We start from the raw sequence: 12,703 nt of genomic DNA on the forward strand, positions 1-12,703 counted from the left end.
GTCGATTCCCAAAAAAATTCAATAAGTTTAAATTTAATTAAAACCCAAGAAAAAACTGAACATAAACAAAAGAAGAAATAGAATGACTAATTATAAAATTACAGGAATCAAGTCTGTGTTTCTACTATTCTAACTGGAATTTTAGCCGGTCTTGAGGATTTCAAGAATTTCTACGATCATTACCTACATTTCAGCAGTTGTAAGTGAAAATGGCTTAAATTGCAGATTCTGTAAAACCTAAATTCAGCATAATATAGTTTATTATGAACGGTAAATTTTAATGAAAAAGCAAAAAATTTGAAAATTTAATTTTTATCTAATTATCTAAGAAAAAGCTGCAGACTGATTTAGTGCTCTGGAGTACTAATTTTTTTCTGATATTGGTTTGAATATTCAAAACTTAAGTCCTTTTTCGATATTTAAAAATTTAATATTAAATCTTGCTTTCGTAAACTTAGTATTTTCAAAGATTCGCTATTTCAGCTTTCTCAAATCTAAACAATAAATGTTTTTTGAAAATCGAATGACAGAATACAGCATAAATATAATCTGAATTTCAGAATATACGGTCTAATTGCTTAGTGATCCAGGGAGAATATTATAATTATATTTACATTTAATTACTAATGTAACAATTACTAATAGAACTTGAAGCATTATAATTTCGAAAAGACAAAATTGGTGCAATCATTACACAAATACGCTCCATAATTGACAAAATGTCGAAAAGAGCATGGCATTATACAGAACAAAAGAAAGAATAGAGAGTCAATTTCAGCCATTCTTTTATCAATGTCATCTATTATTTTTTTGATCTGAGTTTGGGAATCTTAGGGAACAGGATACTCTTACTTTCCTTCCGTGCATCCTCAGTTTGTCTGATTTTAGGAATTGAAAATAGGAATCCTTTAATTCGTTAGTATTTTCGTAAGTCTTATTACTTGTTGGAATAATGTTCCGAACGGCTTATGATCTAGTTTCATTAATATTTTCCACACATTCTTACTTGTTAAAAGCGAATGTGCGTGTTTGAACAATACTCCATGTTTTATGATGTCCTGTGCATTTGTATGAATGAAAATACTCATCAAAATCGTTATGAGCTTCATTTTCATTTTCTAAAATTAACGTTAATATTATTTGTGTTCAAAAGTAATTCTCTTAATTTTTCTTGTTCAAAGGTAATTCTCTTACTTATACAAGTTTTTGGTGTATTTGTGTTTTTAAAAAAGAATATTTGGAAAGTAGTCGTTATTTTATATTTTATTATCTACTTTGCAAAATGCTCTACTCATGGGTCGTAATTATTGACCTAATAATACATCAGTCATAGAGTTCAGTCAAACATAGCCTTGTTGGTTACAGGGCAAGAGACACAATTTCTAGAAGTGAGCAATTATTTGTAAATAATATAAAATTATTTAATTGCACACATAAAATTATTAATCGTGGCAAAAATGCTAGTTAAATTCTTATATTTGAGATAGGTGACCTCCAGTGCCATTAGGGCTACACTACTGATTAATTTTAAAAATTAGATGAAATTTTAAAAAATAATAAATAACCAGCAATATCGGTTTACATATTGTTGTTGAGGTTTTGGGCAGGGTATCCTCTAGTACCATTAGGGCTATACTACTCGTTAATTTAAAAATAAAATACATTTACAAAAATAATAGATTGCCAACAGTATCAGTAGAATTTGGCTTTTGAGGTGTGGGGCAGGGCGACCTCCCTATGACCACACTGCTCATTAATTCTGTTGTTGGTAATTTCTATACTGTAGTAATATAATAGGAAATAATTAGTTTTGTTATCAAATATGTTATTGTACATAACAATTATAGATCAGCATGTCACAATTTTCCAAGCGGTGTTTCAATAATATTAGAATATCAATTGTAATACTCGTAGGTCACTCAGTTCACTACGACTGAAGATTGTACTAGCCCTGCTGGCGTGAACTGCTTGGCATGAATCTTTTTCGCGGGTCCTTAACGGTTGTTAAGGCAAGTCCTTAACAATAATTTTTTTACGATGCCAGTTTTGCACCTTTAACCTGAGAGATTGAACTTTATCCTAGAAGTTAACAATCCCAAGCTCTTTACCTTACAGTTCTAAATTAACTTATTTATATAATGTAAGATGTCAGAAAGTAAACTATTCTTTGGATCCAAGTCTCTTTACTAAAGTATCTCACAAACTCTTGTTTAGTATCTCATGATAAGGGTCCATTTTATTGCATATGTTTTTGACCTAATAGGTCTTTTTTATTTTTACTAATAGGTCCTAAAATTATACCGTAAGTGAGGGCCCTTGGATAAATCTCAGGTAAGATCATGTTCAATTTCGGTAAAACGCTGTTTTGTATTAATAACAACAAATTCCACACTACTTTTCCATCATAAAAAAGCAAGAGACCTTTAAAACAGGCACTTCTTGCAAATAGTAACTAGTTAAGTGAATATTTTGTCTGTATGTAATGCTTCCAACTTAAACAAAGACATCTTCTGTAATGCAAAAAATATTAAGATATTCATCTTAATAGACCCTATGTTATGGATAGATACATTTTGCCAAAGATTGTGCTTTTTAATTATCCGCATCAGGCCCAACAATGACATTTTCCCCACATCTATATCTAAATGAATTAGATATCTAATAAATATTTAAATGAATTACATGAACATCTTAATGAGTTATATATAAATGAAGACGCTTCATTTGGCCATCAAGCAGTAAGAATGTAATTACGAAATCCGATATTTATAGGCAATCACGCTGCAATAGAGGTGGTGAGAGAAAAGTAAGAAGAAGGAGGGGTGAGAGTTTTGGTGGCAAGAGCCGTGGTACTCGCCTAGCTTGCCCCTTAAATTGCGGGGACAAGGTAGTCAGCCTTCAACGCTTCCCTCACTTCTTTCGTAAGGAAACCCCAGAAGAATGGTGGTTCTATACATGTGTTTCCAGTTTTCAATTTTCCGCAGCGGAACATTAAAAAAGAAAAAGATACAGTTATCAAGATTGCATAAAAATTTATCGCAAAAGATGTGACAAAGCAGGCACAGGATGTGTGCAAAAGTGCCTAGAAATTTAATAATCTTTTAAAAAACCTTTCTATTGTTCTAATAAAACGACCATTGTGTTTCAGGAGTCGTTCGTAAAATTAGGACAAAATTTAAACTTTAGCGTAAACTTTAGTGAGGTGTTGAGGAGGGGTCAATCGCCTTTGGAAAAGTAACAATTTCTGTGCGTTTTAAATTTTAATATTGCTTCTTAGTCTAAGTTGAAGCAACCTCGTTTTTAAAAATTAATTTCAGATCGATTTTTAAGTAATGCCAGGAAATCTGCCCCCTATTGTTTCTACTCTGTCTTTGTTTGTTATGGAAAGGCAGTGTGGTCTTCGTCGCTATTTTTGTAAAGAATTAGATACGATTTGCCAAATTCATTAGTATGTTCGTAACTAAAATTGCTACAGAGAAAACTAAACAAATTACCCCTAAAATAGCTTAATAAGTCGATGAAAATTTAAAACAATTTTATTCTGGCTCTTTGTAAAAACAAAAAAAAAGAAACAAAAATTATTTAAAAGGCCAGAAGCCAGAAAAAAATCCGAAAAAATACATCACGAAAAGGAGGACAGCTGTCACTAAAAGAATTATAGCAACATCTCGACTTGGCCAAGGATTTGCATTTGGCTGATTTGGCTGATAGTTCCATGATAAGTCAATAAGTTCAGAACATTATTGGCAAAAAAGTAACCAGAGTTGAAATGAGATGTCAATGGTAAACCCCTTTTACCTAGTGAAATTAATGACTTTTTTGGATCAATTTATAAAATTCATCCGCAACTAAGAAAATTACCACCAGTGCTGTCACTTACTTGAAGTACTTTACTTGAAGTACTACTAAAGTAAAATTTTCCATTACTTGTACTTGTACTTAAGTAAAAACTCTAGGGTGTACTTATTACTTGATATTTAAGTAAGATTACGAAATAATTATTACTTAAGATACTTTTAATATACTTATTTTTCAAATACTTTTATGTGCGTGTGCTTTGGCAATGTACAAAAAAATGCAAAATAGAGACATCTATTATCAACAAGAGCTATGAGCTCATATGGCACTTGTGACAAGGCAAGAAGAGCTAAGAGCCAAGAGATCATATGGTATGAGCTCTAACAAAATTCTATGAATCAATAGATTGATTTAAAAAGGAAAATAAGAGGCTTAATGCCGGTAAGGATTTAAAATAAGAGCTCTGAGTCACAATGTCCTTCTAAATATCAAAATTCATTAAGATCCGATCACCCACTCGTAAGTTATAAATACCTAATTTTTTTTTTAGTTTTTCCTCTCCCTTTAGCCCCCCAGATGGTCGAATCTGGGAAAACGACTTTATCAAGTCAAATTGTGCAGCTCCCTGACATGCCTATCAATTTTCATCTTTTTAGCATGTCCAGAAGCACCAAACTCGCCAAATCACTGAATTCCTTCGCCCAACTCCCCCAAAGAGAGCGAATTCAGTACGATTCTGTCAATCATATATCAAGGACATTTGTTTATTCTATCTATCATATGAGAACAAAGAAAGGGAACAAAAAATGAAAAGAGAAAAAACAAATAGGTGGAAAAACGAGGATTTTATCAGCCAGTAGCTAAATATGAAAAACAAGCAAATATTTCGACAAGGACCTCCGCCAAGTCGTCCTCAGTGCTCAAAGAAAACAAAGAAAGAAAAAAAAACAGCAAAATCTAACCTTTATAAGTGACCTGCACGAGAGGAAGACAGATACTCTTTTTTTCCTTCTTAAATGTGTTAACAGTTACATAAAACCAAATATTATGAACACTAGATACCAAATAACATACACAAGTTTAATCAAGATCATCTTCACTAAGCTCAGCATTTTTACCTGACATTCTTCCTAATAAGTCAGTGAGATTATCTGCTTTGCCTGCCAGAGTAAAGGACCTCATGAAAAAGGAAGTCATAGCTCTCAAAAGACCTGCATCGGTCTGTGCATACTTAGATATAGCTTTGATACCAACTAGAGATGACTTCGCAGTACCCCTAGAACTGTCAACAGTGGCGGTTATATAAGCTTGTACAATTGGTGCTAATGATGATGCTGAAACACGAGCATTCTCAAGTTCAACCAATTCTGTTGGAGTAAGTCTAGGAGATCGGTAGGCAACATTATTGATATGCCATTTCTTTGGATTTTGTTTAATCTTCCTGTTCATTTCTACAACTCTATCAATGTCTTTCTTACACAACTTATACAATTCTTTCCACCAAAACTTGTTTTTCATTTGGTCTAGGACTGCAACTGAAGAACATATTACTGCCGTACCAGCTGGAGTAGCACCAGCTCTTATCTGGATTGCCCTTGGTACTTCTGTGTAATCTGAATTTACCTCTGCTTGGATCACATCATATGCTCTACTAACAGAAACAAAATGTGCTAACTTGTGAAATAGATAATTAGATGGGAAATAGCCAACTATATCACTGGCAAGGCAAGCTTTCAAGATGTTATTGTATGCTTGTTTATATTCATCAGTCAATTCAGTTATAAAATGGTGTCCACGTGTTCGGAAAACAAGCTCTGCAGCCATTGGGATTAACTTTGCAATCTTTGAGCATTTTTCAATGTCAATAACAACTGAACCAGACGTTATTACTATATTATCATCTTTACTGTTAACGATGCGTTTCTTAAAGTTCTGTAAATCTGCTTTCTTAGGCATTTCATCAGGTTCCGCACGTCTAACTTCATAAAGATCATTAGGATCTAACCAACCATCCTGGACAATAAAAGCACGTACAAAACCTGCTGCTATGTCTTTATTCGCTTCATTTAAACTATCTGCAAAAACCTTAGCATTCAAATATGCTATTTGGAAGAAATGGCGTAAATCTACATGTACTCGTGCATGTTTTGTCATCACATTAGCTGGTGGAACAATAGGTACCTTGAAATCAGGAGGAATTACCAAATATTCTTTCTTCCTTAGGGGTCCAATTGTGACACGCTCATGAGAATAAGTGTCTTGTCCATTAAATAATTCAAACAAGTACAGCAATTCTTTCACATCTTTTTCATCTGGTAAGTCCTCTTGATATGTTTTTATTGGCTCAGAACGTATCTTGTATGGTCTCAGAACAGGAGTCAGTATATTGGCGGTCAGAACAGATCTTGTATGGTCTCAGAACGTATTTATTCTATCTACCAAGCTTCATCCCGATTTCTACACTCCAAGTGTTTTTCCAAGATTTCCCCCTCCAACTCCCCCCAATGTCAAACGTTCTGGTCGGGATTTGTAATAAGAGCAATGTCAAACCGTTCTGTTCAGCTTAGTCGAAAATCTAATAACTATGTCTTTGGGGTTCATTTTGTTGGACGTATTTTTTTTAAATATATCTTTTAGGGACATAACTTGGATGATATAATTTCCCTTTGGAACTATCAGGAAAATGATTTTTTTATCCCACAAGATAACTGTGCTTTATTTCGGACATTGGTAAGTCAAATCATTTTTCATCTCCAACAAATAATTTTTTTTATCTCTGTAACACTTGTGATAGGAATTTAACAAGCAAAAACAACCCTGGACATAGTTCCCCGGATTCGTCCCATCCATCGGCACAGCTTACAAAGCCATCACATAGGGAATCTATTTGTAAGCAATGTCCATACGGACGTTAAAATCTTCCACTTGCATATGGATCACCATCTTAATTCATCATTCAAAATATCGATACGATACTACATTTTTAAAGTCGAAAAATTCCAAGTTGTAATTTTCATGTTCTTTAAATAATTGAAATTATTTTGGTCTCAAGAAAGCAATGATCCCGGATACAGGTGCAGGACGGGATTTTTGATGGACGCATTTTTTGAATTATATCTTTTTGGGACATTACTTGGATCATATAATTTAACTTTGGAACTATAGGGAAAATAATTTTTTTATCTCACTAGGTAACTGTTTTGTTTCGGACATTGGCAAGTCAAATCAATTTTCATCTCTAACAAATTTTTTTTCTTATCTCCTTAACACATGTGATAGGAATTTAACAAAGAAAAAACAAACCTGGACATAGTTCCCCGGATTCGTCCCATCCATCTGCATAGCTTACACAGCCATCACATAGCGAATCTTTTTGTAAGCAATTTCCATACGGAAAGTAAAATCTTCCACTTGCACATTGGTGTTGATTGGAAGTCATGGTTAGAATGTCAAGTAGGTTTTCAATGCCAAAATACTAGCCCAATATAATAAGTGGCTAAAAAGTGTCATAAGTGTCATATGAGCTCTTGGCTCTTGTTTCTTATTTTTTGTTCCATTTACTGTATTTTAGCTATTTCGTTTCTTGGATTTTACTTTCTTGCTTTTCTTGTCTTAGATGGTTCCTTGATTTTCTATCACTTTTTCTTATGTAAATAACAAATAGACAAGAGGCTTCCTTTAGGATGGAGGATTATTTGAGTTACACAATTAAGCAATTTTCTTAATACCCTATTAACCTATGATTGTTAACATGAGTCAAATAAGACACTATATATATTAAATCGAATAAGGTGAAATGAAGCAATTATGATAAATGGTGAACAGTCTTTCTTTGAGGTATCAAATACTAATTTTTCAGAGTGCTGGAACTTATTATCTTGAATGAAATGAGGCTCAGCCGATTCATCCATTTTGCTGTTTTGTGAGGTTAGTCATTAGTTCAATTCTGCAAACTATTTCTGCTTCGGGATGTAGTTGTACGATTAAGGGCACATTAGTGTCGCACTAGACGATTTACTTAAGACACTGTTCATGTCACCTATATGTTTCTGCTTTACCCTTTTTTGGCATCAAATCGATATAATTCGAGTTTGCTTTTACAAGGTAACCCTTTACTGTAGATTAAGTAATAAGTGTAACGAGCTGCTATAGTTTGTAATAAATTCTAAATTTTTTCAAAGAAACGCTCGGTTTATCCCATGTTTATCTGCTGATATTTTTAATATGGGCTTATCCTCGGGTCGTACAGTATATTCTTCAAACAATGACAAATTTGTGCTCATAAATTTCAATTCCAAAATTATATTACCTATGGCATATTGGCTGGTTCTTAAGTGCATTAAATATATTAGTAATTAGTTGAAAATGACAAGACTGTTCAATGTGGTGGCTATATCCTATTTTTTGTATGTTTTTCCGAATAACAGCGACACCATTCAGCTAGCGAAAGAAATTTCTCATGATTTTAACAATGGTAAAAGTCAGTTGGACTTGCGACTCATAACAATATTTGTGCTCATGTGCTAATATGGAAACCAGGAATTGCTTTGGATCCGAAGTTTTCATCTTCTTTGAAGGAATTTCGAATGATTTTCCATATATCTTGACAAATCGCGTGTGGTTATATGGAAAGCTTGAGTTTTTGTTATTGGGAATACGTAGGTAATGTCCAAGCAATTTTCATGCAAGGTCTTAAGAAAGTTTGCTTCACTCGACAAATGGTATTCCTAATCTATCATGAAACTTGAAAGACAAGGTGGTGTTTCAGAGGAGGTGAAACAGAGGACTTAAAGATCTCTAAATCTAAAAGCGATATCAAAACGATTTTAAGAAACCTTCCTTTTTATGGCATTCGACCAAGTTCCATATAGCGATCGCAATTTCTGTCCGTCCGTTTAATTCGGGTAAATTAGAAAAAAAAATAGATATTTTTAACTTAAGAACGGGTGATCGGATCTTAGTGAAATTTGATATTTAGGAGGACTTAGTGTCTCAGAGCTGTTATTTTGAATCATGAGTGGATCTGGTAACATTGGGAGGAGTTGTTGGGGGAAACTGGAAGTCTTGGAAAACGCTTAGAGTGGAGATATCGGGATAAAACTTGGTGGGATAAATAAGCAAAAGTCCTAGATAAAAAATTCACATAACCGGACCAGATCCGACTCTCTTTGGAAGAGGGGGGATTTTCCGTGCTTTGGTGAGTTCGGTGGTTCTGGACGTGCTAATTTTTACTTTCAGACAACATAACATTAATAAGAACACAACACAATATCTACACATGCAATACGGAACAGGCAAAACACATTCTATCAGTATAAATGAATAAGGTCAGTAGCTAAAGAGAGCGCCCTACGATTAAAGTTGTTAAAATACCTTCTTGAGAAGCTACCTGGATGGCTAATTGTTGAATTTTTGTTGAATTTAAATTGTGAATTTTTTTTAATTTGATTTAAATTCCACAGACTTCAAAACTCTGTAGATAGCGAAAATTGTATCTTCGACACCCTTTCCTCTTGAAAAAACATCAACATTAAAAACTACAACATTCGACATTCAACTCCAGCAGCTCAACCTAGCAATAGAGTAGGCACAGGGGGGGGGTAATTTACAAAAAAGGCCTTTAAACAGTGATATATCGAAGGATAGGATCGTATTAAAATAAAGTATCGCGTAAAAGCTAAAAAGAACAGAAATGTCAGAAAAAGTAAGACTAACGTGCCTTATGCATCCCAAAGAGTAGAATGGTAATTTTTCAGACTCGCTTTTTATTATACGAGATAAATTAAATACACCCTTCCTTAAAAGCACCGAAACTCCTCCATAGTATCTACCATTTGCCGAAACTTTTCTCCTACACTCAAAAACATCAAAATCTTCACATGACGAAAAATGATCTAGAGAATTCCACTTCTCAACAAGGGAAACATCATCCCAACTCTCACAACCGGCTAAGGTAGTTGGATCTAATAGATTTTAATAGCCCCCCCCTTCTCCTACACTAAATACAGAAGCAGCACTTCCAAAACTCTGACCACTAGTATCAGAAATTGACGATCCGCTTCCTTCTCTGACGCGCAAAATGTCCCAGGCTCATGAATAACATTGTGGGAGCTAGCCATCTCATTACGCGTACACCTTTCTGTCTGAACTTCAATAACAATCCCATGCTTGACTGACATTGATCCTTCTTTACTGAGTAAATTTATATTGTCTTTTACTTCTTTGCAACTCTGCATATTACGATTTAAGTCTAAATTCTGATGATTGTGGGTTCTCATTTCCTCTAATGTTATAACCTTTCGTGTTATCGATCGATTTCTTTCACTTTACCAAGTTTACTATCACATGCAAAAATTTTATCCCCCACGAAAAGTCTCACACCCCTCAGTTTTGCGTTTCAATGTTCTACCGTACGAGCGTCTTCCAAAATCGGTATCAACTTACTGCGCGCCAATAAATCTGAAGAAGTGTAGTCTAAGGCTAATGACAAATGAAACCTTCTGAAAAGTGCCGCTGAAGCAAATCGAATTTTTTTTAATTCCATGGACGCTAATTTAAATACGACTGGTCTAACTTTCTGGTTTGACGGTAAACGAAAAACATATAACATCTTTGATATCTGTCTGCATGAACCTGGCGTGTCTTACAATTTCATTTAAGCATCTAAAAATGTCCTTTTTTAGAGTAGAATCTCTTATCTTTGGGTCAAAATTGTAGAGTATCACATTACACCCTTTTTGATCCGCCTCAAATCGATCCATTATCTTTTTATTCTTTGGAACTTCCATTTTTAGCTCACGGACTTCCGCAACTGAATTTTCAGACCTTTTTCCACTTAGAAAATTTTCCTGTTCGGAGATTCCGAGATTGAACAAAATTTCACAAATATTTGTTGTACCTTTTCGCTCAAGGGATCAAGTTTTTTAAGCTCTATTGACATTTCATTTGATTTTATTTTTAAATCTGTAGCTGGACTTAGGTTTCTTCCGTTATTTTGATAATAATTACTAGCTACTCAAAATAGAAAGGCGTACCTGTTTAAGAGTCAATATTCACTATGCAAAGGCAAAAATAAGTTCGTAAAGAAAAGTTGCCTTACAGGTTTTTTCTAGCTTCAATTGAACGGATTCTGGCTGAAAATTTTTATTTATTTATTTATTTATTACGAATAGCGGTAAGCATCAAGGCTTATCGCAAAAATTGCATTTTTATTAAGGAAAATTACCAAAATAAGACCAAATGCTGTCACCGCAGATTCAAATATTCGTCGACATCTCGACTAAATTTGTACTCATCAGAGATAAAAAAAAAAAGCAGCAATAAATATATCAGAAAGCTTACTATAATCATGATTCGCTTGGCTTCTTTCTCATTGTCAATCAAGTAGGCCACAAAACAGTAGCCACTGACTACAAAGACTAACAATAGCATAATTAATGCTGGTAAAAATTCCATTTTTATTGTTGTTTTGCAATCTAAGTCCGATTATGAAGAATTCGTAGCGAATCACCATTTTGTGTTACTTTAAAATTTGATTAAATCCAATAGAGGTGTTTTCAGTATAAACTCTCAAACGAGACTGCTTAGGATATAAAATACATCTTTGCCTTTTGCCTCGACTTTATCTTAAATTCGATAATTACTAAATAATAATAATAATTTATTTCTTACCCACTTACAAAAGGGAAAAAGAGGATTACAAGGAGACAAACAAAGAACTACAAATAAAACAAAGAACACAAAAAAAAAAAAACAAATAACACGAATATAAGAAAAAAATATAACAATTTAGCAAAAGAGGCGGATAACATGATTGTTAGGACCAAGACAGATTGGCGCTTCATCAAGTAAATTTGAACTTGTTTTTCCACTGAAAGAACAATATCCGTTGCCTGATATTTGCTAATTAACCTTCCGTTCCGAAATGATCGTGGTAAATAAAGTAGGAACATTAAATAGCGATAGTAATCTGTCTTGACCCTCTTTACGTCACCTTTATTCGAAAGCATAAAAAACCCAGCACAAAATAACACAGAATGGCCGCAGAAACTCGAGTACAGCTTTGTAAGTGCTTGTCGCCGGAAATGTCCACGATTTCGAACAATTTTAGAATATCCCAGTTTAAGCTTAAATTGAATATCCCTAATCATTTGAAAACGAAAAGAACTTAAAGAATTGCAAACAAAATCCCAAGCCATCGAAAAAAGTAACTTTTGGTACGGAAAAAGAAATGCAATCCAAAGGATGAGACGAACTAACCCCATTAAATATAAGAAATTCACATTTATCTACATTTAGCAATAATCCAATTCTTGCAAATGCATCAGCAACGGATCGGACAGAACGCGTTAAACCGGTCTCAGTTCGGCTAATAAAAAGCAAGTCGTCAGCATAAGCTAAGTATGATACGTCTGTGAATCCTATATTTTTTATTTTTTTTGGGCCTAAATTTTATTCAAAATTTATATTTTTTTGCGGGAGTACATAGGGCAAGAAATGACAAATTTGTTACGACACTTTGTTATTGAAAAATATATATCTTCATTCCAATCGTCACTCCGATCATAGTGAGGCCCAGGCCTATAGCAAATCCACCCCAAAAGGTCGGGCCAAAAAAGCAGGTTGGGTCTGGTGTCTGGGTATGGTTGGGGCTGGATGATCTTGTTTGTTTTTTTCATTTTCATCTTCTTCTTCGTAAAAAACAGGACTCTTTCGTCCAATTGCTTCTTCTTTCCTAATCTGACATATTTCTAATCTGAAATCTGGTGCTATGATTTCAATTATATCGCTTCCTGCTCCTTTTAACATGACCTGGATCCGGATACTTAGTTGGTTCGTGAAGAATTCGACAATTGAATTTGTACTCAATTGATTGAGTGGACTTCCAATGGTTTTGAAGTTCTCT

Source organism: Artemia franciscana, chromosome 15, assembly GCF_032884065.1.
Source record: "Artemia franciscana chromosome 15, ASM3288406v1, whole genome shotgun sequence".
Taxonomy (NCBI): domain Eukaryota; kingdom Metazoa; phylum Arthropoda; class Branchiopoda; order Anostraca; family Artemiidae; genus Artemia; species Artemia franciscana.